The sequence below is a fragment of the Rousettus aegyptiacus genome, unplaced genomic scaffold (genome assembly GCF_014176215.1).
Source record: "Rousettus aegyptiacus isolate mRouAeg1 unplaced genomic scaffold, mRouAeg1.p scaffold_m13_p_12, whole genome shotgun sequence".
NCBI classification, from domain to species: Eukaryota; Metazoa; Chordata; class Mammalia; order Chiroptera; family Pteropodidae; genus Rousettus; species Rousettus aegyptiacus.
Genome location: NW_023416287.1, coordinates 36,082,281 through 36,108,796, shown reverse-complemented (window position 1 = coordinate 36,108,796; position 26,516 = coordinate 36,082,281). Strand labels below are relative to the sequence as shown.

The 26,516-nt window shown below is 39.0% G+C and overlaps 1 protein-coding gene and 2 pseudogenes across 2 annotated transcripts in view; 1 reads left to right on the top strand and 2 right to left on the bottom strand.

The window, feature by feature from the left end:
* The window catches only part of RIN2 (Ras and Rab interactor 2), a 172,431-nt gene extending 148,058 nt beyond the window's left edge, over positions 1-24,373 (bottom strand). Inside the window, exons 1-2 of one of the 2 annotated variants that reach the window (XM_016146156.2) lie at positions 23,446-24,373; positions 3,363-3,488 (exon numbers count right to left, since the gene is read on the bottom strand). The gene's annotated coding sequence lies outside the window, so the exon portion shown is untranslated. The remainder of the gene's footprint in view (positions 1-3,362; positions 3,489-23,445) is intronic. The other variant, XM_016146161.2, reaches the window with a different exon arrangement.
* On the top strand, positions 8,161-8,295 carry LOC118610009 (annotated as a pseudogene).
* On the bottom strand, positions 17,978-18,096 carry LOC118610446 (annotated as a pseudogene).
* Positions 24,374-26,516: the final 2,143 nt, after the last annotated feature.

Sequence of the window (26,516 nt, the reverse complement as noted above, 5' to 3'; positions counted from 1 at the left end):
AGCCTTCCTGAAAGTCCATGGGAATGAAAGTACATAGGAGACAGACCATCTGACTTTCCCCACCCCCACCCCAACTCTTCTAGTAAACAAAGCCCATTGACAAACCATGTGGAACCCGAAGCTTCAGGGACAGGAAGTAAGTAGAACTAATGCTATTCCAAGTTTGTCAAATGCAGTGGCTGCTTTATGCCTAACCTCTGCCTGCCATGCCCTCATGGCCTACTACCCACCTACCTCAGATGAAAATGGAAAAGAATAGCAAAGGAAAAGAAACTCTCTCTTTACTACCAACTGTCTACCCTGTGCTCTGTCACCATCTACATCACCCCCCATATTTCAATCCTCCCCTTTTATATCCTTAGGCAGATGGAAAATGGGGGAAATCACCCGCAATTCTTCTATTCTGTGTCCATCTCAGCCTCACACTGTCCTTTTTTCTCAATCCAGTTCCAGTTTTCTTATAAGTTATAAACCACACAAATGGTTTCCTTTCCACCATCTCCACTGTAATATTGTTAATTCACTTGGTACAATATTTGCATTCTACTTGGTGTTATAGGTTGCAAAGATGACCACAGTTCTCCATTTTCCCTGTATGCTTGCTCTTTGCAAGGTGGCATTACAACATCTCCCATCAAGGACTGGAGTCTACTTCTCATCTCTTGAATCTGGACTGGTCTGTGACTTGCTTTGGTCAACAGATTGTGGCAGAAGTGGCACTGTGTCATTCTCAAGCCCTAGCCTCAAAAAGTCATGCCTGTTCACTCTCTTGGAGCCCTGACTAGCCTGCTGAAGGATGAGAGACCATGCAGGAGCAGAGGGGAGCCATCCCATCAAGGCTATCCTTGACCAGTCGGTTTCTAGACAACCTGGCAGCTGACTGACGCCTTGTGAGTCAGCCCTGCTTACCTGGCCAGACCATCTGAGCCTAGCCTGAATTGCCAATTTACAGAATCAAGAACTAAATAAATAGCTATTATTTTAAGCTACTAAGTTTTTTGGTGGCTTGTTAGACAGCAAAAGCAAACTCGTAGATTAAGCAATAAAAAACACAGTTAAAGAATTAAACTTGCCTATCATTTTGCATGCATTTATTTATCCTTCTCAATTAAAAAAAAAAAAAAAAAACCCTCGCATTCTGGTCCTGCTGCTAGGTCCATTATTATTGGAGCCCTATTCCTATTAAGTGCAGGGTCAAGTATTCGACACCATTGCCAACATAAAGGTAAGAGTTGTTCAGAATTCTCAGGTGGCTGCCATGACAGGCACACACGTAGCTAAACACAAGGTGAAAGACACAAGTGCCACCAATCCTAGTGCAAAGGCTGACCAGAATGAAAGCAGAAGTTACATGTCATATTTCAACATTCATAACAAAGTCAATTCTCCAATTTGCACATCTGAAAATATTTTCCACTTGGATAACAACGTAGTGATAAACAGTGTCTCAGAGCCTTGCCAGTTTCTATTTCTATTTAGTTTATGGTTGCATTTTCTTGAAGTTATTTATTTATAGAAGTTACATGTAAAGATGTTTTATCTAACAGGAAAGACAGAAGTGAAGAAGAGAACTCCGGCCTCAAAAAACAAATCTTTAAAACCAAGATAAGACTCATGCTGAAATTTTGCACTTTCTTATCCTACCATCATATTCTCAAGAAAAGTCACATATAATGCTCAACTTGCATTTATTCATTATCTACTATAGGTTAGAATCTGTGCTAGAAGAAATGAGGAACAAGACACAGCCTAAAGTCAAACAAGAAATAAAAACACTGATGATATAGAAGCATTCAATTGCACAAATGATTATTACTTTACATGATATGAAAGCATATCTCAGATAACCTGAGCAGAAACCATGGAATCTAGACTCATGGAGAGAAGACAGACAGCTTCCTGAGAGAACTGTATGTGTAAGTCAGGACTGGCACCATTGATCTATGGTTCAAATTAAGGAAACAAGAGTCACAACAGACTGTGTGAAGCTAGTTCTCCAAAGTTGCCCTCTTGTCCTCTTAATCCAAATGAGTTTGCTCTCTCTGAGAGCAGTTGTGTCTGAGGGGCAACAAAAGCCCCAACTTCTGGTCCAGAAGGACAGGGGCAGGGGTGGATCTCACGAGCTTGATGTCAAGGAGCCCTGGGTCCAAATCCCAGCTCGTCGTGTAGCCTCGGGTGAGTGATCTCATCTCACCTGTCATCCATTCTCTTACTTGTAAATGAGTGTAACAACATCTACCTTAAGAGTGTTGCAGTGGGTTTAAATGAGATCACTCAAAACAAGGATGTGTACCTTGCTCTTGAATCTGCTATGGGGGCAGGGCTCAGCAGAACAGTTCAACAGGGACGGCTTGCCCCCACTTTACTCAGCATCAGGGCAGGCAGCTCCAAGCTTGGGGCTGGAATCTTCCAAAGTCTCACTCACAGGTCAGTGGAGCCGTAGGTGGGGCTATTGGCAAGAACATCAACTCATGGTCTTTTTATGGGGCCTGTGCTTCCTCACATCATAGTGGCTGGTCTCAAAGGCAAGCATCTGAGAGAATGAGAGAGCCAGGTGAACACCACGTCACCTTTGCTGATCCACTCTGAAGTCACTAAGTGTCATTTCTGACACATTCTCTCTGTCAAGACAGTCACCAAGTCCACTCGGGTTCCCCCAAGGGGAGGAAAAGTAAACTTCCTGCCTTGAGGGGGTGTGGGAAGGTTCTGGAAGAGCAGCAATATTGCTATGGATATTTTGGAAAATATGGTCTGCCCCAGTGACCTATACTGACATTTCTTTGATGCTAATTCTCTTTCAATGTGGAGATCTATAATTCTATGGAAAAAAAGATAAGAAAAGTGGAGACAGGAGGAAAAGTAAGTGGGAACTGTATGACAAAAAGAGAAAGAGGAGTAAGCCTTTCATGTTGGGATTGGGCCTCTCTCAGTAATGTCTGAGCTCTCTCAGTAATCGACCAGGTTCTCTGTGCACCCCGGTGTCCCCAAGTCTAAGATAGGGGCAACAGCAGTGCCTACCTCATAGTAGTGCTGTGAGAATTAAATGAATTAATCCGCTAACGTGCTTGGAGCTGCGCTTGGCACATGGTTAGTGCTCCATTAATGTGAGCAGTTACAGTTTATACTCTTGCCGCTCCTGAGCACTCCTGATCTTGGTTTGGCCCCTGTGGTTAAGTCATCATAAACTGAATCCCTCGGATACCTAGCAACAGGTGAACACCTGACCCTCTGTCAGAGAGAAGTCATATCCACATAAATATAACAAAGCTAGAGTACACAGTGTACTCATCCCATTGAAGAACTTGGAAATGAAAAGCGTTTGTGAGTTGCCACACACTGGGTTTTATAATCTTGTTACATACCCTTCACTCCAGCATTTCTTCTCGTCTTCCACTTCAGTCCAGCCCCAAACTTCCCAGCATGATAAAGGGCTCGCACATTTTATCTTTTTCAGTAGAAGTTCAGAAGTCTGTATCCCTTTTGTCCATCTACAACACACAGAAGCAAATATTTAGAGTTTCTTAGAGCATTTAAAAAACACCATGAACGCCCACACAGAGCGCTTGCCTCCTCACCTGGCTCCAGGAGGAGGCACTGATAGATGGGAGCACAGTGAATGCCCCGTCCTTCCCATTCTGATCCCTCGTCCCCACCTCTGGGTCAGGCAACTGAAGAGGAAGCATTCTCCAAATCCCTATGCCAATGCTCAGATATCTAAAACTCCAGTCTTCCATTTATAAAAAGGAAACTCATCAGCAATAATGCTGTCTTTTTTATCAATGAAATGACAATTTGTTTATTCCTTTATTCCTTGCATCAAATCAGTGCCTACAAATTTAAAGAGTCCTGAAATCTTCTAGCCTAGGATTTAGAGATAGAACTAACTTGAAAATGAAATTCTCAAATTATCCCTTATTTCATTTTTATAGCAACCCCCTAACCTTTTCAAAATTACCTAAGTACACGAATGCAGTCATCTTATTTGCAAACAAAGATAAAACAAAGCACAAATATTAGCTCAAAGTTCCAGTTCCCTTTAACCATCACCACTAATACCTGTAGCCTGTATCCTTGGCAGAGGTAGACACTATTATAATTTGGGATTATATATTTACAGATCTGTGCGTCTAAATACTCAACCTCGCTTTCTCTTTCTCTCACATAAACGCGTATATATGTATTTGTTTCTCTTTTAAAGAAATGTTTATTATACGTCAACCTGTACATTACTTATTCTATTCTCAGGATGTCTTATCAGACACCCCTACATCAGCATAAGAAGATAATGTCATTTTTTAAAAAAACTCATTAGTATTTCACAGTCTCAACTCCTCCTCCATCGGGCATATAATTGGACTCTGACTTCTTCCTCCGATATGCTCCCTGACAGATGTCACACACATTCCTTCCTTCATTCCCTATATTCAAAATTCTGTCCTGCTCCTCTCCATATACTTAAGAAGACTCAGTTCTCAGGCCTGGACACAACGTACTTGGTCTTGAATCCCAGCTGAGTCTCTCGGACAAGTTACTTAATTACTTACAAATGGCTGTAATAGAACCTATCCCAATGGAATATTCTAAGGATACAGTAAAATAACCCATGGAAAGCACTGTCCCATTGCAGAGTACTTAGTAAATGCTCAATAAATATTAACTGTATCATCACCAAAATCAGTCGTTGTCATCATCATCATCATCTATTTTTTTTTTTTTTTTTGGTGATAACTTAAATAACACTTTCCTTCTTAATACAGATTTTCTTCTACTTCACACATAGATAGGACTACTGAAAACTAATCCCCATAAACTTTAAGCTCCATATACATTACTTCACAATGTCTTCTGTTCTTTGCTAAGAGATAAGTAATAAATAGTTGGATTGATTTACTGTATTTAGGGTGAGCCACACAGTCACAGAGAGCAAAGGAAGGTTATCCTTTCAAAGGACAGAAATTCAAATGCTTCCTCCATCATATTGTTTATATTACAATATTAAATAAGATTGTACAAATAAAATAGCTAAGTAAAAACACCTATTCTCACGATTTTGTGCAATTATACAATCAAGTATAATTATAAATTATATAAGAACAAGAATGTAAACGCCACAATTAGAATAAGATTAATTTAATGTAAAATATGATGCTGTTGTGCTGAAACTAAGTCACTCCTTGAGAAATGAACATAGTAAAGTTGTATCTTCTGTGAGAAGAGCTAACATAAGAGAACAATTCAAGGATTACCCTAAAGGTAATTTGCTGTATGGACGAACTGCTTCGCAATAGTGAGAGGTGCCCGTGAATGGACCACCTGGGGAACATCAGACTGTGATGTCCCACATCATACCAACTCTGGGACATTCACTTACTGAGTAGAACAGCAGGTAGACCTGCTCACACAATTCAGATTATTCCAATCTCTCTTCCACTCTCTGAATTCTCCCTCTACATTTCTCTATCTGAACTACTGTGACTCTTTCATTCATTCTCTCTTATATACAGTAGGCCTTAACTTCGGGGCAAAGACATTATCTATATCCATAGTCCCCTCTGCTCCATCCTCTTACCCTGCAACAATTCCAATTTGTGGGATGACTTGGTCCCAAGGCAAATTATGTAAAAACAGACCATAGGTGGGCACTGAAATTACCTGGCAGAACTTGGCTACAAAGCTCAACTTTTCAGGGGCTCTTAACCCTGACTGCATATATGAGAAGTTTTATGCAAACCCCATGCCCAGATCATACCCCAAATCAATTACAGAAGAATATCTAGGAGTGGCAACTACACAGCCTTACTTTTCAAAGCTTATTAGGTGATTCCAGTGTGCAGTGAAGGTTGAGAACCAGTGACCTAGGGATTAATGGCTTTCAAACTCTTTTGATTTCTGCCCACAGTAAAAAATACATGGCCCATACCCATACACATACATACGAGACAGAAAAAAACATTTCATAAAATAATACTTAAGTCTTACTATCAGCTATACATTCTGATGTTTTCCATTTCACTTACTTTTATTTAAAACAATGCTGGATGTGCCCAACTTCACCTATTAATGAATCATAATCCATGAGGGGGTCATGATCCACAGTTTGAAAAACACTATCCAGAACAGAGTTAAATAAAATAAGTATTATCTTTTAAATAAAAAGGTATTTCAAAAATTCCCCAAGAGAATACGTGTACCTGAGAAAAAGTTCATACTTATAGACGCTCATTTTGGAAATCTTTATTATACTCCAAATGTTTCATTTTACAAAACAAGAAAGGTCAAACTCATGCATACATTCCCTCTCATGTGCACATATGCCTCTGTTTGTTATCGTTTGCCCAATAACCATTATTGTACATCTATATTATCATGCAGCATTTCATCTATTTGAAACATCCTTAAATGATTACGTTTTGGACCTCCAAACTTACAGCTCTTAGATCTTAATTATGTTGTTTCAATGTGTTGCTTGAAGGTGCTGATCTTAATTTTTCCTTTGTCCATACAATGTAGGTGTCACAGAGTATGGAGCATGAAGCAGGCATTTGCATTAATGCTTGTTGACTGAGTTTTAGCATTCTGGCATGTACTTTCAATTTGGATTTAAGAAAATGGTACACTAGGGAGGCCTATAAACACAGCTGGCCTTACGGAGAAGGGGACTTGCCATCACTAGCAGTCTCTCAAATTACTATGCTTCTAACATTAGACTAGTTTTAAGTATCCAGCACTCTTACTACATGGGAAAAATTAATTCAATGTTATTGCCAGCTTCTAATTTTCATTCATGTTGCTGCAGTTGCATCCTTAAGTGCTTAAGACAACTTTTTTTTGAGTACCAGTGGGAAAAAACCCACCAAGCAAAATGCTATCAGTATTTCCAAAGGGGTTTTGATTTAAAAAAAAAAAAAAAAATAGAAAAACTAGCCAAACCCAAACCAATTTAAAGAAGAGATGTTAAACTGAGCTTATAGTTGACATATATGACATGTTATAAAACCTTTTATATAGAAGCTTTATACAAGAAAAATATAACTACATATTAAAAAGAGACGCACACAGACTGAGCCTGCCCTTCAACTGGGGTGAAGCAGCTGGAATGACTTGGGGAGCTGTCTCAACCTTGCTGTATTGGTCTCACAACGTGTCGACGCAAGAACCATTTCCTTAGCACAGGGCATGTTTTCACTTTGGTTATTAAACTTTAACATGGTTGTGTTCCTAAGAGAAATACATATTCATTTCAAATATATTGGTTTCTTAACAAACTAAAATTTCTCTAGGGTATATGAAAGTGTTTCTAATCTTCACAATTTTAAATTATCAAAAATTTTCATTTAATTTCTCTATGGAGGAAAACTAATGAGTGTGGGGGGGATGTCTTGATCACAACTCTTCATTCATTAAATAAATATGGAGTGAGCATCTAGTAGATGAAATGCACTATGAGAAATACTGGGTCACTATTTTCATGGGAAGCTCTAAAGCCCTTATAAAATGTTTAAAAACTAAAACCCTCAAAGTAAAAGGTTGAAGAGAACAGGCTGCCAACCAATGTTAACAACGTTAATGCATGTTAAAAGAAAACATTGTTCTATCATCCTAGTAAATTGGGAACTGTGGAGTTACAAGGAGTAAAACAGGTTTCTTTGTTGGAAGATTTCTAGAGTCTCTGTGAATATCATCTAGAAGAATTAAAGAAAGTATGTTCCATTATCTCCCAAAATTCTTTGACCAAAGTGCTTTTGTTAGTGAATATCTCAGAATTCACTAGGCCAGCTGTTAAAGACATCTGGAGTACTTTTTCTCCCTACCTTTTTCCTCTCTTTTTTCCCCTTTAAACTGATTGTATTGGGAAAAGGCATTGCCATCTATCTCTAAAGGAGAGGGAACAGAGAGTTATCCCTATCAGAGTAAGACCTTCCATAGCTAGACAGTCCAACACAACAGCCACCAGTCCTATGTTGCTAATGATCACTTGAGATGTGGGGAGTTTAAACTGAGATGGGCTGTGAGTAGAAAAAACACATCGTGTTTTGCAGAGTTCGTACAAAAAAATTATGTCAGACACCTCATTAACAGTTTTGACATTGATCACATGTCGACAGCCACTGAGCGGGTTGGATTCACTCCTCGCTTCCTTGCTCTGCTTCCTCTGCAACCATGTCTGACCAACCCGATATGGCTGGGATTGAGAAATTCGATAAGTAGAAATTGAAGAAGATAGAAATGCAAGAGAAAAACTCACTGCCATCAAAAGAAACGACTGAACAGGAGAAGCAAGCAGGCAAATCATAATGAGACACGTACTGCCAATATGCACTGTACATTCCCACAAGCATTGCCTTCTTATTTTACCTCTTTTAGCTGTTTATCTGTAAGATGCAAAGAGGTTGGATCAAGTTTAAATGATTGCGCTGCCCCCTTTTCACATCCAAGAACTACTGACAAGGAAGGCAGCGCCTGCCTTTCCCACCTGCCTGTCTGGCTGGCAGGGTAGATAAAGAGCTTGCATGTTGGTGAAAGCAGACGCTGGGTGGGAAAATCAAGCTGATCCAAGGTGTCCTGCAGGCTATATTTTGGAAATGCCATTTTTTTTTGTTGTTCAAATGATTTTAATTATTGGAATGTACAATTTTTTAAATATGCAAATAAAACGTTTTAAAATCTGAAAAAAAAATTAATTGCAGGCCAAGTACTATGTTAAATAATTTTCATGCAACTCCTTTAAGCCATCACAGCAGGCTTATGAAGTGAGTGACATTCAAGTCTCACTTTATAGAAGGAAGAGGTGATGTGATCTGCTTAGCACCACGAGCTAGCTGGTCAGTGGCAAAGGACAGATTTGTCTTCAGTTCATCAGTCACCACTGTCCTCACCTCCAACCCTATAAGAGAGTGGCTCTTGCACTACTCCCCAAGTCTGCTCTGAGCTCCCAGCCACATGTACCCCTCACTCTTTGAATGTTCATTTTACTTAGTTAATATACCTTAGTTTACATGCTTTTACGTGGCATGTACATTGCATTGTATTATCACCATTTAGATTTTGTCTGATCTACATGATTCTGGAGACCAGGATGAATTCTGCTCTTGTTTAAATCTTCATGGAAAATCGGTCAGTATTTGTTTAATGTAAAGCAAGTTACATTCTTGAATCTCCTCCTCTTGCCACCTTTTAAAAATGTAGATTTTTGCTGTTGAAATTGGAATTTGGGAAATTGGTGTGGACCACTGATGACAGGTGGCACCTCAGCGAAGGAGTGTGGCCGGGAGCCTCGTTCCCCTCTCCGACACCTTCCCAGGGCAGTTCCTCCACCTACAAAGAATAGTTTCTCTTTCAGCTCATACTTCCCAAGTGATCCTGTTCACTGCTATGGCCTTTCCCCTAGAGGAGATCTTGCCCCCCATCCATCACACTCACAGAAAACTGCCTGTAAAGAATCTGGATGGGGGACGGAGGGAGGGAAGGAGATAACAGATAGAATTAAGACAGCGATGGCAGGTAATCCCAAACATAAATATTTATGGTAAGTTTAGAAGACTCTGCATCCCTTATCTATTTGTTGGATGAAATGAGCATAGTAAAACCAGAATAACTAACAATCCCCAAGCTGTACTGATCAGTCATTCCAAATGCTGATTTTGCAAGAAAATAGTAATACTTCCCAATAAAACATCTCCTATTATCAGTTCTAGGGACATTTACTTTGAGGAATATTTTTTTGTGTGTAATAGTAATTACAGTACCTATAAAAAATGACTTAAATTTGTTATTTTTTTTATTCCCTTTCCAAAACTTTGTGTAATGGAGAGGCTTTAGATTGATTACTTCAGATTACTTTAAAATGGAATTCTTAGTTAACTTTCCTCAACTAATATCAATTTTTCCCTCATAAGTCATGTTTCCATGACTTTATGACATTTTTCTCACTTCTTTGTAATATTATTATCTGAGACAAGGAGCATACTTCCTTTTACTCTGGTATTTTTTCTTTCAAAGGACAAGGTAAGACTTGTCGATCTTCAGCAATCTAAACCTTAGCACTGTATCTCCAAATTAGATTCTCTGACTTTTGCTTAAATGTGTAAGATTAAATAAGATCCCTGATATTGTATTGAGTCATATCCTCTAATGTCATTTTTCTCACTATTTTGGATATATCTTCCTATCTTCAGAAATGATTGATATCTCCAGGAATACAGATATATCTAACCATTTCTATTTTGCCAGTTAAAGAAAGTGCAAGTCACTCATTTGTTTATTTATTTTAACAACTATTTGTTGGATTTTGTTCAAGGTTTAAGTTGAACATTGTCGGAACACAAATAGTATTGTTTTTAGATGTGGGATTCTAAAAAGGATGCAGAATATAAATGCACTTTCAACTGGGGGAGCATCGGGAAAGGTATTTTAGTTTGGGGAGAACAACTTGGGCAAAAACAGGTGCACTGAAGTGAAAGCATTAGGATATTGGTTGGCCCTGGGGGACTGGGAAATAGAGTAGAAATGTAGGCCAGGTAAGGGCACCAACCAAGGGGAGGGCATCCATTGTACAATGTGAACCCATCAGAGCCAATGAAGTCTCTGGGTGGAATGTAGGAAGTAGAAGGGCCACTTGCAGCAGATAATGAAGTTCTCAATTAGGAAACTATGGACTTGAACTAGGAAAGAAGCTGCCAGACATAAGAGCTATTACAGAGAGACAGCACCAGATTGTGCTACACACGAGGAAGCATTATATAAGACCATGTATGGCCATGGAGAGGATAAGGAAGTTGGGAAAAGACACTGCTATGGGTGGGTGGATGATTATTATATTTTTAGATGAGTTGAGTCTAATCTGAAAAAGTCTAACACTGGTTGAAATAGTAACAGGAAGAGATAATTCTGTATCAGAATAAAAAGTTACCTCCCCTAAAACCCACATAAATAAATAGAGAATGAAGAAAGAGTGGTGATGAATAAGGCCAGTTGCTTGTGTGGGAAACAGGAACCTGACCTGATGGGCTTATGAAGACTAGAGTAGAGGCATTGCTGCTGTGAGTAGGTGTATGATTATTTCATTTTTGGATAAAGTGAGTCTGAGGTTCCGGGGGATATCCATATTGAGAAATCCAAGAGTCAGTTGAAATACTAACAGGGACAAATGGGTAACTACATATCTAGACAACATCTACAGTGAAGGAAGTGATGGTCCATAAAAGCCAAATGACCCTGAACTCTACTTTTTAATTCTGGGTGGCACACTTTAACAGGAACATAATAAAATTGGAGTCTGTCCTGAAGTGGACAGAAATTGAATATGGGACCATAGTTTGGGAAAATGTTTGAAGGAGTCTTGAATGCTTAACTTGGAGTGGAGAAAAAGCAGGGAAGTCCCCTTGTCACATCAAAGGGGAATCAGACTTGATCAATAACATATATGAGGAAAATAAATAAACCAAAGGATGGAAATGAGAGGAAAGCAAATTGCAAGTCAAGGTAAAGACTCTCTAGCTAGCACTGTGGTACGGGGGCATTTTCCTCATCAAAAAAATTAAAGCACAGAGTGGACAACAATTCTGGAGGGTGCTTATAGAGGGGACTGAAGCATACGACAGAGGACTAGATAACAGATGACCCTGACAGTCTGATGACCCTATAGGAAGAGTCAGATTGGAGCAACAGATTTAAGTGTTCTCTATAGAAAAAAACAGACAGCTGAGGCCACAAGTCAGTGAAATGCCCGAGAAATGGATTGTAGTGAAAGAAAATAAGTGAACTGCAGAAAGAATCTTGTACAAAATGAGAGAAAAGAAGCCAGTGGAAATAAAGAAGTCATAAAGAAATAAGAAGAAAATTAAAAGATTGCCACAAACAAAAGGAAGGAGAAATCTTACTGAAGTATTGCTTACATACAGCAAAGTACACAAATCTTAAGGTTTCAGACTGATGATTTTTTTATACCACCCAAGAAGGTTCTTTCATGCCTTCTCCTATTCAGTAATCTCAAAGGATAATCACTGTTTTGACTTGTGCCATATAAATAGGATTTGCCTGTTTTTGAACTTCGTAAAAACGGAATCATGAAATATGAACTACTTCGTGTCTGATTTCTTTAAGTCAATGTTGTCTGTGAGATTCATTCATGTTGTTGTGTGCGTCAGTAGGTCATTGTTTTTCATCACTATGTAGACAACGGAAGTTTCCAGTCTGGGGCTATTACAAATACAGTTGTTACAAACATTCTTGCACTGTGGATATAAGTACTCATTTCTGTTAAGTGTACTTCACAGTATAATCTGTGTCATACGGTCAATGTATATTAGGCTTTAGTAAATGCAGCCAAACTTTTTTTTTTTTTAATATTGTACAAATGGATAGGAGAGTTCCAGTTGCTCCACTAATAATTTATGTTGTTGGTCATTTTAATTTAAGACATTTTGGTGGATGTGCAATAATATATTATTGTGGTATTAATCTGCATTTTTTGAGTGAGAATATCATTTAGTTAAGATGAGACCATCCCTGGCTGAACCTCATTTTTTCATGTATTTCTTGAGTATTTTTATATCTTCCTTTATAAACTTTTGTCATCTTTTGCTCGTTTTTAAATTGGATTGCCTAACAGTCTCTGTCTCTGTCTCTGTCTCTGTCTCTGTCTGTCTCTCTCTCTCTCTCCCTCGCCCTCCTCACCCACCCCCTCACATTCCTGGATGTCAGTCCTTAGCTGAATGCATGTATTACAAATACTTTTTCAAAATTTGTGGCTTGTTTATTACAATGACTTTAACAAAATCCAATAAGTTTCAAATGTACAATTCAATAGTAAGTCATATATACATATATTGCATTGTGCATTCACCACCCATAGTTAGATTTCATTCTGTCACCACATATTTGACCCCTGTTATCCCATCTACCCCCCCTTACCCCCACCTTCTGGTTACAACTAGTCTACTGTCCATGTCCATGAGTCTTTGTTTGTCATGTTTGTTTATTACTTTTAGATTTATATCCTACGTATAAGTGATATCATGTGTTTTTCAACTTTTTTTTCTGGCTTATTTTGCTTAGCATGATTATTTCAAGGTCCATTCATGCTGTTTGAAATGGCAGTATTTCATCTCTTCTTATAACTGAGTAATATTCCATTGCATATATGTACCACAGTTTCTTTATCTAATCATCTATTGTAGGACACTTCGGTTGCTTCCACATCCTGGCTACCATGAATAACGTTGCTATGAACATCAGTGTGTATATATCTTTTCGGGTAAGTGTTTCAAGTCTTTAGGGGTAAATATCCAGTAGAGGGATTGCTGGATAATACGGTAGAGCAATTCTCAGTTTTTTGGGAAACCTCCATACTGTTTTCCATAGTGATTATAGCAATTTGCAGTCCCACTGGTAGTATGTGACGGTTCCCTTTTTCTCCACATCCTCTCCAACACTTGTTATTACTTGTCCTGTTGATAAGTCATTCTAACAGGTGTGAGATGGTGTCTCACTGTGGTTCTGATTTGCATTTCCCTAATAGCTAATGCAGTTGAGCATCCTTTCATGTTTCTCGATCATCTGTATGTCTTCTTGGGAGAAGTGTCTGTTCAGGTCCTCTGCGCATTTTTTTAATTGGATTGTTTCTTTGTTGTTGTTGTGTTCTTATTGAGTTGTATGAATTCTTTGTATATTTTGGTTATTCGGCCCTTATCGGAGGCATTGATCTTTTCCCATTTGGATGGCTGTCTCTTCAGCTTGTTGACGGTTTCTTTTGCTGTGCAGAAGCTTTTTAGTTTGATGTAGTCTCATTCATTTTTGCTTTTACTTCCCTTGCCTTTGAGGTCAAATTCATAAAATCCTCTTTAAGTCCAAGGTCCATGAGTTTAGTTCTCATGTTTTCTTAATATAATTTAATATTTCAGGTCTTTTATTCGGGTCCTTAATCAATTTTGAATTAATTTTGGTGTGTGCTGACAGACAACAATCTAGTTTCATTGCAGTTTTCAAACACCATTTACTGAAGAGTCTTTCCTTTCTTCTTTGTATGTTTTTTGGCTTTGTCAAAAATTATTCGCCCACATTAACAGGTGTTTATTTCTAGACTCTCAATTCCGTTCCACTGGCCTGGGCATCTGTTTCTGCCAATACCATGCAGTTTTGATTATTTTCACATTGTAGTATAGTTTGAAGTCGGGCAGATTGATGCTTCCAGTCCCATTCTTTTTACTTAGGATGGCTTTGGCGATTCAGGGTCTTTTGTGCTTTCATATCAATCTGATAATTTTTTGCTGTACTTCTTTAAAAAGTGCTGATGGGATTTTGATGAGGATTGATTAAATATGTATAATGCTTTAGGTACTTAAGGCCATTTTAACTATGACTCATCCAATCCAAGAACACAAAATATCTTTCCATTTCTTTCTGTCTTCTTCAATTTCTTTTAATAGGGTCTTATACTTTTCATTACATAGGTACTTCACATATTTCATTAGGTTTGTTACTAGGTATTTATTGTGTTTGTTGCAATTGCAAAAGAAATTTTTTTTTCTTTTTCTGACAATTCATTATTAGAATATAGGAGTGCTATGGATTTTTGAACACTGATTTATTTTGTATCCAGAAACTATTGTATTTTCTTGTTTCTAGTAGTGTTCTTGTGGAGTCCTTAGGGTTTTCTACATAGAGAATTATGTCATCTGCCAATAGTGACAGTTTGACTTCATTTCCTATTTAGATTTCTTTTAAATCATTCTCTTGCCTGATTGCACTCGCGAGGACCTCCAATGTTATATTGAATAAGAGTGGCAGTAGTGGACAGCCTTGCCTTGTTCCTGATCTTAGAGGGAAGGTTTTTAGTTTTTCACCATTAAGTATATATAATGTTGCCTGAGGGTTTGTCATATATGGCCTTTATTATGTTAAGGTACTTTCCTTCTATACTGATTTTGTTAAGTGTTTTGATCATGAATGGATGCTGTATTTTATCCAAGGCTTTTCCCACATCTCTTGATAATGATCATATGATTCTTATTTTTCAATTTGTTTATGTGGTGTATCACATTAATCAATTTGCGTATGTATGTTGAACCATCCCTGTGCCCCTGGAATGAAGCCCACTTGATCGTGGTGTATAACTGTTTTAAGATGTTGCTGTATTCGATTCACTAGTATCTTACTTAGGATTTTTGCATCTGTGTTCATGAGAGATATTGGTCTGTAACTTTCTTTTTGTGTATTATTTTTACCAGGTTTTTGTATCAGGGTCATAATGGCCTCATAAAATGAGTTGGGAAGTATTGCCTCTTCTTTGATTTTTTTTGGAAGAGTTCGACGAGAACAGGTGCTAATCTTATTTAATGTTTGGTAGAATTTACTGGCGAAGCCATCTGGTCCTGGACTTTCACTTTTTGGTAGGTTTTGGATGATTGTTTCAATTTCCATACTGCTGATTAGTCTATTTAGATTTTCCAGTTCCTTTTGATTCTGTCTCAGAAGGCTGTATATTTCTAAGTATTTGTCTACTTCTTCTAGGTTGTCAAATATGATGTTATGTACTTTTTTTATAGTATTCTTGTATGATCCTTTCTGTGGTGCCTGTCATAATTTCTCCTCTTTCATCCCTGATATTATTTGTGTCCTTTCTCTTTTTTCTTTAGTGAGTCTAGCCAGGGAGTTGTCAATTTCATTAAACATCTCAAAGAACTGACTCTTTGTTGCATTAACTTTTTCTATTTCTTTTTTTTGTCTGTTTGTTTGTTTTCAATTTCATTTAATTCTGTTCTAATTTTGATTCTTTCCTTCTGGTGATTTTAGGCTTCATTTGTTCTTCCTTTTCTAGTTTTTTAAAATGAAGCATTAAGTTATTTGGGCTCATTCTTATTATTTTTTTTTTTTGAGATAGGCCTGTAATGATATGAACTTTCCTCTTATTACCACTTTCCCAAGTTTTAATATGTTGTACCACCATTATCATTATCATTCATTTCTATAAATCTCTTGATCTTTCTTTTTATTTCTTCTCTGACCCAGTCATCCTTCAGTAACATGTTAGTTAATTACCACGTATTTGAGGTTCTTCCCACTTTAATTTTACAGTTGATCTCCAGCCTCAAATAATTATGATCAGAGAATATGGTTGGTATGATTTCAACCCTCTTACATTTGTTGAGGCTAGTTTTGTGTCCCAGCATATGGTCAATCCTTGAGAATATTCCATGTGCACTAGAGAAGAATGTATAAGCAGGTGTTTTGGAATGAAAGGCTCTCTAAATGTCAATTACGTCCAGTTGGTCTAATGTGTCATTTAAGGATGTTATTTCCTCATTGATTTTCTGTTTGGATGATCTGTGCCTATCTGACAGTGGGGTATTTAGGTGCCCTACTATAATACCGTTTTGGTCTGTTTCTCCCATAAGTTCTGTTAGTAAATGCTTTATATATTTTGGGGGCCCTTGATTGGGAGCAACGATATTAATAAGTGTTATGTCTTCTTGATGCATGATCCCTTTATCATTATGAAGTGTCTCTCGGTATCTTTCTTTACCTTTTTCATTTCGAAGTCTATTTTGTCCGATATTAGAACTGCTACTCCCGCTTTTCTCTGAATGCCATTTGACTTAAAATATCATTTTCCACCTTTTACTTTGAGTTTATAATTGTCTTTGGAACTGAGATGCATCTCCTGGAGGCAGCACATGGTTGGGTTTTGTTTTTTGATAAGATCTACAACTTTGTGCCTTTTTATTGGTGAATTCAGTTCATTTACAGTTAGGGTGATTATTGAAATATGAGGTTATCCTATAGCCATTTTATATTTGTTTTCTGGTATCTCAGTGTTTCCATTGTTTCCCTTTCCTTGCATTTCTGTCTGTTATTTTATTTTGGTTGGATTTTGTGGATTTTCCCTCTGGTCCTTCTTGTTTTATGTTATGCACTTCAGTTCTGGATCTTTGGCATGTGGTAACCATTAAAATTATGTAAAGGATAGTTATATATATATGTATACACACACACACACACACAGAGTTGTCCATTTTCTTCTGCATGTGCCTTATCTCCACTCCCCTTTGTGAATTTGGATCTTTGATTCCTCCCCTTTTCTGTTACTGTTGTCTCAAATTTTTCCTACGTAGGGTGAATGTTCGTTTCTATCTCGCAATAGCAATTCTCTTATTGTTTAAGCTTATAAGGCCCTGTTCTTAGTAAGGGTTGCACTCCTCTGCTTCTATCTGCCTACTAGTCACCTTACTCATAGGTTATTTTCTTGTCATTTTGTTTTAGGTGAGCTGACCCCTTTCAGTATTTCCTGTTATGCAGCACTCATAATGGAGAATTCCCTCAACTTTTTTTAAGTCTAGAAAGGTCTTTATTTCTCCTTCGAATCAAAAAGAGTGCTTTGCTGGATACATTTTGGCTGGTAATTCCTTTCATTTAATAGTTTGAATATTTGCTTCTACTCCTTTCTAGCTTGTAAGGTTTGTGCTGAGAAGTCTGATGATAGTCTAATAGGTTTTCCTTTATAGATTACTATCTTCTTTTCCCTGGCTGCCTTGAGAATTCTTTCTTTGCCATTAATTGTTGATAATTTTAATATAATGTCTCTTGGAGAAGGACTTTTTGGGTTGAGATAATTGGGTGTTCTGTTAGCATCTTGGATTTGAATGTCCAGTTCATTTGGGAAACTCTCATCAACTATTTGTCTGAATATGTTCTCTGACCCCTCCTCTTTTTCTTCTCCTTCTGGAATACCCATTATTCTTATGTCACCTTTCCTGATGGTGTCAACAACTAATTCTTGTATTTCTCTTTCATGTTTCAGTCTATTCTTCCTTCTGAATTATTTCTAGATTTCTGTCTTTGATATCACTGATTCTTTACTTCATTTAGTCAATTCTATTTCTTTTCTTTTTTTTTTTTTTTTTTAGTTGAGGCAACCCTTGGTTGACCTCACAGATTGCAAGGACCTTGTCAGCTTACAATCCCTTATCTTTATTTTTTATACCCACAGCACCTGGTCTTCATAGGTGGTCTCCTATCTAAGTACTAACCAGACCAGACCCTGCTTAGCTTCTGAGATCAGACGGGATCGGGCTTGTTCAGGGTAGCATGGCCATAGACTTAGTCAATTCTATTTCTTAAGCTCGCTATTTCACTCTCCATCTCTTTTAGTATGTTCTTCATCTCCAGAAGTTCCATTTGGTTCTTTTTAAGGGTTTCAATCTCCTTCCTAAAAAACTCATTCTGCTGGTCAATTTTTTCTCAATTTCTGGAATTGTTGATGTAAGTTATTTTGCATCTCACTGAGATTTTTCAGAAGTACAATCTTGAATTCTCTGTCATTTCTGTCTTTAAGTTTATTTTCTGGAGATTTTTCTCTTTCTTTCTAAGCTGCCTTGTTGCCTTGGTTGTTCATGGTGTTTGATGGACTATTTCTCTACCTGGGCACTAATGGAAGTATATTCTTCTTCCTGTTTTCAGAAAGACTTATCATATATGTTTATTAGTCTGCTGCTAAGGTGTTTTTTCTTTTAATTTCCAGTAAGCAGCATCCATGTCTCTTGGATCTCTGCTTTGAGACTTATAATGCCTTTTCTTTTTCTGATAAACCTTCAAATCGAAATCACCAACCTCGGTCCCAGCCTGTCAGTGGTACTGATACTAGATTTTGTCTTCGCAGCATTTGCTCAAATTCCCCTTGGGCTCACCGTTGCTAGTCTGGGAGGATATGGGGTGAAGGCATGGTGCGTTCTGGTTGGTGGGTGGGGTTGCTGCTAGTCTCCATATCTCAGCCTCAAGCTTTGCAACCGCAGCTGGCTAAGACCCAGTGTTGCCCCTCTGTACTTAGTTCCTGCTCCACTTTCTGCCCTGACCCCTGAGCTCTCCTGTATGGAACTCACAGATCCCTCAGGCAGGGCTGTTCAGGGAACCAGCCACCATTTCTCCACTCCCCCTCCTCCTGCAGGGAGCTCCAGCTGTGAGAGGCAGCTTCTTTGTTCCTCCCAATCTACCCCCAGACTCCCACGGTTCTGACCTCTGGAAGCTCTGATACACAGATCCTTCATTCAGACGTGTTTGTGTGCAGGTTGGGTGTTGTTGAGTTTTAGAGGTTGAGCTTATTGTATTTCAAAGGGAGAGATCTGGGGACATCTCTCACTCTGCATGCTTCTGCCGTCACCTTACGGGTGTCTTTTGATGAACGAAAGTTCTTAATTTTAATGAAGCCTAATTTGTGAATCTTTTACTTTTCTTATCAATGTTTTTAAAGCTCTTTACCCAGTACCAGGTCATAAACATATTTTCTTATATTTTCTTCCATAATGTTGATAGTTCTAATTTTAATATTTAAGTCTATAATCCATCTGGAAACAATTTTTGTGTATGGCATAGGGGTCAAGCTTTATTCTACTCATTAATACAAAACTGACTTGGCATCATCTGTGGAAAAGACTCTCCTCTCCCCACTTAATTGCAGTGTAGCCTTTCTTATAAGTCAAGTGACTGAAAATCTATAGGTATGTCTCTAGACTCTCATTTCTGCTCTATTGATCCAGTAGTCTATCCTTGTTTTAATACCACAATCTCAATTATTTAGCTTGATTGCAAGTCTGAAAACTGGTGAAAGCACTCAGTATTTCACTGTTAAATATGGCTCAGACTTAACATTTATCAGATTAAGGTAGTTACCTTTTAATCCTGGTTTGCTGAGAGCAAACTAGATCTTTTTAATTTAAATGTTAAATTCTACAATGGAACTTTGAAAACGTATTTGAAAATTTCTGCAAGAAATCATACACTAGAATTCTCTCCCTCTTTTTGGGAAAGACCATCACCTTAGATAGATTAAGTAGATCTGGAATTGTCCTGTCTACTGCAATGGCCAATAACATGGTAGATAGTAACCATACATTTGAATCAAGCAACTTAATCTCTGGATGGTTCTTAGTTCTTATGTTTTATCCTCTCTTGACTAGATCTGGGTCTCTGGACCTGGAGCTTGAAATCCTGAGAGCATTGAACACTTATTATGTCCTTGACATTTTATTAAGTCTTTCATATGTATTATTTCACTCAGTGCTTGTGACAATCCTTGTAACAACAGATGAGGCAAATAAGGCACAGTGAGATGAGTTTACTTGCCCATGATCACGCCACCAGTACATTGGAGAGCTAGGATCCAAACCCAGGCAGTCTGACTCCGTAACATGGCCACTATGCCATTAGGAATTAAATCTCACTCCAGCCCTCCACTTGAGGTCACTTCTCTTTAGTATGGCCTATGACACTGAATATGTTGGCTACATGTAGCCAGCATGGGAGCTACCCAACCTTGGGCTTTATCAAAAAGCCTTTAGAATGGCAGCCATGCTCTTAGTTTCTGTATTTTTTGTTTCATGTCATTCAAAGACCAAGTAAATAGTTCCCTCTAGTACTCTGTCCTATCGCTTATTTTTGCCAAAAGTAATATTCAGAACTCTGCAACTATAAAAGAGAAAATCATCTGAAAATAACTCGATTCTTTCATAAACTAAATCTAGAGAAAGATAATTCTTCTCGAGAGACATGTTCTGGTCTATTAACCTTTTCTTTAAAAATTATCTAAAATAAAACTACGACAAAAGATATTAGGCATAGTTACTACTTCTTCTCTAGAAACGGTCATTATTCCTTGAGGCTTTGTTCATTCTAGTTATCTGTTACTACATAACGAATCACCACAAGACTTAGTGGCTTAGATAAACAAGAATAATTTTATTACCTCTACAGTTTCTGAGGGTCTGGAATTCAGGAAAGGCCTGGCTCCCAAGTTCTGGCTAAAAGTCCTGAATGTGGCTAAAGGCAGATGGAAGCTACATCTGGAACAAAGGGCGATGGATGTGGGAGGCACAGCTGGCACAGCTGGAGACCGGCAGGGCATCTTTTTCTCATTTCTTATAGTTTCAGGCCCCTATGTGGTCTCTTCCTATGAGTTAGTTTTGGCTTCCTCACACCATGGTGGCCTTGGAACAGTGTAACTTAAAGACAGAAATATGAGAAATATGGCAGCTCAAGGCTCCAGCAAGAATGTTCCAGAGAGCAAAGTGAAATTCTCAGAAGTATTATATGGGCAACAAGTGACACACATATGTATCCACAACAAACGAAGGAGATTAGACTTCACCTCTTGATGAAAAGCTGGCAAGACAAGACCTGGGATGGGCAATGATGCTGTGGCCATCTTTAGAAAAACACAATCTGTCCCACAGTCTAAAGTTAGTACTACAAATGGCACATATGAGGAAGTCATTGCCATTCTCATTTTTCAAATATGTAAACCAAGGCAAAGCATTTCTGTGCTTAAGAATTCGACTTTAAAGATAAATATACATGTAAATTCCTTTGTGAACTATGGCATAATTTATTGTGGTTATTCACTGCAATTAGGAAACATTCTTAAAAGTTTATCTCTGAAAATATGCATATTACCAAGGGAGGTGAAGCTGTCTACTTAACAAGTACCACTTGAATCACCCTAGGAAAGTATCTGAGTATTTCTTAGAGTCATATTTACAAAGAAGTTGGAAAGTTAAACAAAATGTTTCTCATTGTAAGAGGCAGTACAGTTATGGTCTAGGAATGCTTGCCTTGGGCTGGAGCTCAGGAAAGAAAGAACTGTGAATGGAAAAGGGAAACACACACAGGTGCAAGGTCTTTGTCAGTCTGCCACCTATTGAGCATGGTCCCATGCACGGCATTAGCAACTGCAAACTGAATTTCCTAATTTCTTCTTCCAAGTTCACCTAACTCTCACTTCACATCTTCTGAGTTTTATCTATTTTAATTATATTTTTTAAATTTTTGATTCAGGTTTTGTACACATACACATATAGATAAATAAAAGTGCTTATCTCAGGATATTTAATTAGTTATTGTTGGAACACTGTAATGCCATTTTCTTTTGCTTTGGGGGGTGTGTGTGTGTTTAGAGGGGATGATAACATTCATCCCCTGAAACATTTTCATTCTCAAACTTTGTTTTCTCCCTCTTGCAGCTTTGTTTGCACGTTATCTGTCGCTTTCTGCTCTTTTTATAATATATATTTTTTTCTGGACCAGCAATGAGTTTGATGCAGATGAGGGACAGGGCTTGGGGTGGCTAACTAGGTTTCTTGATTCGATTGCGCCCTCTACTGTCTATATAGTGAAGTGCAGTTTCTTTATTGTATTGTGTCACTGAAGAGGGAGAAGGTGTCTTGATTTTGAGATTCTTTCTTTTCTGTGGAACTCGAAATTTTACATCTTTTGCTGTTCTTCCTCCACATCACCCAGTCTCCCAGGACCAAGTGCCCTTCCAAGGTTCCTCATCTGTCTTGAAGCCTCATCTTTCCTAAGACCATTGCCTTGGGTTCCACACAAATTTAAGCATTTCCACTCAGGATAGGACTTGTCTTTCCAGGGGTAATGTCTAGGCTGGTCACCCCAGACTCCCTGTCCTTCTCTCCACTTGTTCTGTGAGGTCTCGCAACACAGATGGGTTCCAAAGCCAGTCTGGCTGGACATGGGTGTTTATCCTGCTCCTTTTCAAATAAACTGAAGTTTGCAGAATTGTCTCCTAGTAATATTGTGGGTATCTGTTAACAATGGTTTTAATTTGCTCTATTTGTTGAAAGTTATGCAAAGAGATTTGGATCTAAGTAGCCACCAGTGTTCTACTGTGACTGATAACTCTATGTTTAAATAATAATGCCATTTACTGCAACATTTTACCCAAACCTATTTACTCTTTACAAGAATGTCTCTGTGCAGCAGTATATATAACTTTAAACATGGAACTCTTTGTAATAACTAACATGCATTCACAAAGAAAACCAATTTTTTAAAATACTGACGACTAAAGTATACCTGAAGCTAAATTTTTAAATATTATCAGCCATCACCAAAACAACCAAACCTGCCCCGACTGTCAGCAAAGGGCAGAGCACCTGACAGCATCTGCCATCTGGAATGATATCACAGGTAACAGAATTTATTGGAAAAGCGCATGTGTTCAAGTTGCCCTGAGATTACAGCACCTGTCTGAATTCAGGTGATTCACTGGGTTTGAGACAGCTCTGCAGGAGGCCCCAGGTGCCCACCCTACTCAGACACACCCAGCTTGTGAACGTTTCTCCGACATGGAAACAGGCTCCTCACAGGAGCCCAACAGGCCTGAATTGCCAGGAATGAATCCCCACCCCCACTCAGGCCCTCATCCAGGACTGCTGGGAGCTGGCACAGGAAAACCTGGCTCCCTCCCCACCCCACCCACCCCATCCCGGGGCAGGACGATTCAATCAGCAATCAGGGTTTACACTGAGGCAAGGTTAAGCTCTCGTCCATGGGGCTGATTTAATTGGTAACACACTTGAATCTCTTCCCTGATTCACCTCCTCACTCCCCTATGGTGTTTCCTGGGATCACAGACCCTATTCCCCAAAATGAATTACTTACACTTAAATCTTTGCTCAGATCCTGCTTCTGGAAGAGCCCGATCTGAGACAGCACCCAAGCTTGGGGCTTCTCCTTTAGCGTCCCAGAGCCTGCACCAGAAAGACCGCTTCAGATGGGTAACCAATCCCAACAGGGAGAGGAGAGAGGTCTTGGATGAAACGCCCACGGGTCCAGGAAGGCTCATGAAGAGGTCCTACTGGCAGTATGTGGGCCGAGTCTGCAGTTTTCTCCGTTCCCAGGGCCACTGGTGTGGCCATGGCCAAGAATTTAAAAGGGGCAGTGGTGAGGAGGACCCTCTGCATTGAATGACAAAGGCCTGTGTACACAGTAACTTCTCTGTAAATATTTGTGGAATGAATGACTGAGGAGGAATTCAGTTTGAGAAAACCACATTAATGTAAACTCTCAAACAAGAAGGGTTTTTCCAGTTAACACTTTAATGTAATGGAATATTTGTTGTTTTATGATTTGATAGAGAAATAAGACCACTGGAATGAGCTGGAGTTGAATTCTTCAGAATTCCTCCCACTGCCACGGTAAGGCCTCTAGAAAACCAACAACACTGACCCCAGCAGCTTGTTCTGTGAACTCCTGGGTGAGGTTAATGTAGGGAGGAGGCCAGAGAACTGAAGTGTTAAGTCAAACTACATCCAGAGACTGCAATATTCTGATCAGGCCTGCAGCCAGGCCAAGAGGCCATCTGCAGAACAAAGGAAGATTTCTGCGGGATTGCTAACAACCCATTTTCCGCATCTGTGAAGGGGAAACATGAAAAACAGAGTCTTTAAGTGGCGCTCTACACAAAATAAAATCATTCATTCCCTATGGCTAAAACCGTGGGGGACCTATAGACTAACTGCTGGGAACTGCCAGCAATCCTTTCAAGATAAATATTCTTAACTTTTCACACTACATACTCTTCCCCTTTCCTCACTGTATGTCCATATCAAAGGAAATGAGTAAACAAAGTCTTTAAATTGTAACTCACAGGAACTAAAGAATGATAAATAAACTGGTGCTAGCTCGTGCTCTCTCTCTCTCTCTCTCTCTCTCTCTCTCTCTCTCCACCACTACTACCACCACCGGGACTTTTTTACTATCTAAGGTTTTTGTCTTTGCGTTCTCTATTCTTCGCTTTTCCCCTTTAACAAACTTTCCTTCTGACCCAAACTTTGGTGTGTGTTGAATTTTTTCTACACTCTCCACCAAAGGACCTGCTTCTCTCAGTGCGGAGCTTGGTCTTCCCCAACTCGGGGAAATTTGCCCCATCCTGCATCATCTTCGCATGCTGAGGGAGCAGTCATGTGTGGAAAGGTGGAAATGGTTTATGTCACCCTTCTCTCACGTTGCCACGAAGCTAGCTGCACTCCAGGCCTCCCTCCAGTAAAGACGAGAGCTGCCATCCCAGCATCCAGACCTGCAGTGGATCTTACTAAACACTCATTCAGTGGCTGTGAAACAAACACGTCTGCACACCAGATAGGGAATATCCTACTGATTAAGACAAGGAAAATAAACCTGGGTTGATTTTAGCACCCAGACTTCACATGTTTTAGACGAGGCAATGCAAAGCTCACAACTACTATTAATGTAGGGAGGAGGCAAGAGAATTAAAATATTAATTAAGCTACATTCAGAGACTGCAATATGATCAGCCCTGCAGCTAGGCCAGGAGGACACCTTCAGAACAAAGGACGATTTCTACTGGAATTGCTGACAACTCACTTCCCCACTCCTGTGAAGGGGAAACAGGCACCAACAGTCATTCCTTATGGCTAAAACCATGGGGAACCTATGGATTAAAGGCTGGGAACTTCCAGCAGGCCTTTCACACTACATATTCTTAGAGCGACAAACTCTTTCCCCTCCCCCTTCCTCATTGTATGTCCGCATCATAGGAAGTGATAAACTGAATTCCCTGAACACTCGGGGTCCCTTCTCAGTGCCTTTACTCTGTCCCTCTCACTGTCCTTCTCACCCTCTGCCTCTGAAAGGAGACCACACACTGTGGAGTGTTATCCTTTTTTTAAGAAACTTTTTTTTTACTCTAACTTTGGTGTGAGTACAGGCACTCTCTGCCAAAGGACCCTCTTCTCTTGATGCAGAGCTTAGTCTCCTTCCCACTTGGGGAAATTTGCCCTGTCCTGCATCACTGTGAGCAAGGGAAACATTTAGGATGCAAGAGAAAAAGGTGAACATTTATAGAGAGAATCACTTTTTTTTTTTAATTCTTAGAGACATCAGTTAATCAAATCAACAGTTATTTTTAAACTTTGCTATTTTTCAATAATCAACATTTTTAAATACACATTTTGTGCCAGACATTGGGTTAGAACAGGCAAGCTCCATCTTCCCCCTTCCTTCAAGGAGTTTAGTGAGAAAGACAGGCCAATCTAGTGTGATCAATCCACTGAATATTTGATCAATACTTCTGTAAACATCTACTTTGTATGATGTTGGCCTATGGGTTCTCATCACATGCAAAGTCCAGATAAGGAATGGCTAACTACTGAGTCATTAAAACCTCAAGGAATTAAACAGATTTTTATAGAGGCTTACATGTAACCTTTTTTTGATGATCTGGGTCATCAACAGCCTTCGGTGCATGTTTTGGGCTTTGCATCCTTAGCTGTATGTAGCATTATAAGGGCAAGCACAGATTTAAAAAGATTGGCCAAGGCGTACCTGGAAATACCTGTCCTGGAAGAACAAAACAAAACAGCACATCGTCTTCCTCTGTTGTCATCTGCCCCTCATAAAAGCACAGTGAAGGGTATCCAGATATAAGATTTCCAAGATGATATAAAATTGCTTTTCTAAACAGATCCCCAAACCCAGCACACAAGTTTTCCCAGCCCCCATAAAGCCACCTATTTAAAGTCATGATCAGTGCTTCTCTCTCCTGGCAATAATATAATAAGCAATTTTAATATCACTACTTACAACATGGCAGCTCCTGTGGCAGAAGCCACAGCTGCTCACCAAGCATCCACAAGCACCTTTTACTTCTGACATGCATGCATTTGGGAAGGCCTATGTGATTGGGGTCTATCCAGCTAAATATGGGTGGA